This window comes from Marmota marmota, unplaced genomic scaffold, assembly GCF_001458135.2.
Source record: "Marmota marmota marmota unplaced genomic scaffold, marMar, whole genome shotgun sequence".
NCBI lineage: Eukaryota > Metazoa > Chordata > Mammalia > Rodentia > Sciuridae > Marmota > Marmota marmota.
In genome coordinates, this window is record NW_025999853.1 from 9,965,210 (window position 1) to 9,968,080 (window position 2,871).

Genomic DNA, 2,871 nt, shown 5'->3' on the forward strand with positions numbered 1-2,871 from the left:
GGGGCGGCCGGAGCAGTGGCTGGGGGCGGGGCCTTGGGAGGGGCGCGGGCGCGAGGCGTGGCTGACCGCGGACACTTCCCGAAGGGCGCGCTAGGAGGCTCCTGCCTTGCCCAAGGGCCTCCTGCACCTGCGTCTGAGATCTGATTTCTACCGCTACGTGAGTGAAGTCTCGTCGGCTGGACGGTTACTGAGCCGCTTCCTCCTCCTGGCGGTGGTGGGCACAGCTGGGTTCTAGAGGGCCTACGCTGTGGCCTCGGGCTGATCACTGCAGCACAATGCTGCCTAGAGCCCAGGAATTTTCAAGTGAGAACATGAATTTGCAGATCTTGGGTCCACCACCATGATGCCCCATCTGGGCAGCTTGGAAACACAAGCCTGCGAGCTTTAGTTGCCGGGTCAGAGGACGAGGTTTTGAAAATTAAAAATAAATAAATAAATAAAATTTAAAAAGAGAAAAGAAAAAACGGGGGAAAAAGTCAGGGCTTGGAAAATACTAACGAGGGGACTGGATGTTTGAAACTCAAATGCCAATTTTTCAGGTCATTTGACACCAACAACAATGGATATTTTTAGACACGCTCTTCCTTGGAATAGAAGGCAGAAATCCAAGTGTGTCCTCTCATTGCACCGTGGAGCAAATAAGCTTGCCACACAGTGGGAGTTCACCAGTCTTTTACCTCACAATGCACCCACTTGGGCAGGGGACATCATGTCATAAACATAATTTATTGCACAGATAGGTCTGTCACTTGCCTAACTCTTCACTTGGTGATTCTGATCTATATGCACTTTTCTAAGGCATAAGATAGGCTAGAAACTACTTCCAGATACTTATATTGGGTAACATCTTTTGAGCAGGTGGATTTTGCCCCACAGGATTCATGACTACGTTTTGGTGCAGAGAGTCAGCAAGCTGCTCTTTGCGGGCCAAACCTAGCCCACCACCAGCTTTCCTGAAGTTTAAGAGCTAAGTGTGGTTTTTGCATTTTTAAATGATTGGGGAATACTCAAAAGAACAATATTTCATGATGTGCAGTTTATGAAATTCAAACTCAGTGCCATGAATAAGGCCATGTTTATTCTAGTAGAGTTCAGGGGTTGTGACAGAGACCACAATGTCTAGAATATTTACTACCTGACCCTTTACCAAAACAAAGTTTGACATCTCCTGCCTCAGAGCAATATCAGAGCAAACCTCTCATTAAATATATTTCTGGTGATTTTTAATGTGAAAAATGGTGCTGACAAATGCAGAAGAGATTCACTTTTAACTATGCTGATTCTATGTGCAGTGGACTTGGAGATAATAACTTTTTTTTAAAGAGATAGAGAGAATTTTTTAATATTTTAGTTTTCAGCAGACACAACATCTTTATTTGTATGTGGTGCTGAGGATTGAACCCAGCGCCACGCGCATGCCAGGCAAACATGCTACCGCTTGAGCCACATCCCCAGCCCTAAGAGATAATTACTTTTTAATTTACCAGTGCCGTGACTGTGACAAGGAAAAAGATCCCTTTCCAAATTAAAAAATCTAAATATGTTAAAGGTAATTTCTATTGTACATCAAAAGACATACTAAAGAAAATGAAAAGACAAGCCATAAACTGAATACATTTCCTTCAAGTAACATCCACAATAAATAGTATTCAGATTACATAAAGAACTTCTAAAATAAGCAATAAATAAAAACAATCAAATGGGCTTATGTTCATATATCTATAGCAAAAGCTCCAAACATGTTGACATATACAAAATATAAGCTTATTTTTCTCTTACATAAAAGAAGTCTAGAATTGGCATTCTGGGGTTGGCATGGTGGTTCTGTGGTCATCAGGAACTCCAGACTCTTCTTCTCTTCTTTTTTTTTTTTTTTTTCCTGCTCTAACATCCTTTTATGCATCTACAACGTTATCATCTAATGGTTCAAAGTGGCTGCTGGAGTTTCAGCCATCATATCTAGATTTCAAGCAGTAAGAAAGAGGAAGAGGATGAAAAGGAAATAGAGGAGGTGGAGGAAGAGAGGAGGGTGAAGGGGAGGAGGAGAGTGCTACCACTCAGCTGAGCCAGCAAACTAGAGTACCTTTCCAAAAGTCTCAATACTTCTACATACAATTTGTTGGCCAGAACATACACCTACCTAAATGCAAGTGTTAATAAAGATGAGTAGATGAGTACAACCATTTGCACAATAATCTGGCATTATCTGGTAAAGTTGAATATTCACATACTCTGCAACATGACAGCACAATTCTGATCTAAAAGTCTATCCTAGAGAAATTTTTGCACAAGTATCCTAGGAGATAGGTGTAATAATATTGCCAGTACATTTGTACATCAACCTAAAGCTAGAAAATAACCTTAGTGTCCACCAATGCTAAGTGGGAACTTGGAATTTTCATATAATTTATGTAAGTTTAATATAGCAGTGAAAATTAAGGAACTTTATCTTCATTTTTGTGTGTGTGCTTTGTTGTTGTTGTTTGGTTGATTTGTTTGTTTTTTGATACTGGGGATTGAACTCAGGAATGCTTTACCACTAAGCCACATCCCCAGCCCCTTTGTATTTTGTATTTTGAGATATAAGTTCTCACTAAGTTGGTTAGGGTCTTGCTAAGTTGCTGAGTCTGATATGGAACCTGTTATGTTCACTTATTCATACGAATTGCACAAGTTTACTGTTGAATGGGGTGGGGCAGGTGTATTAGTTTGGGCTGTCAAAACAAAGTACCATAAACTGGGTAGCTTAAACAAAATAAAGATTATTTCTCACAGTTCTGGAGGCTAGAGAGTCCAAAGTCAAGCAAGATGCCACCTGGTTTGGTTCCCAGTGAAAGCTGTCTTTCTTACTTGCCTATAGCCCCTCCCATC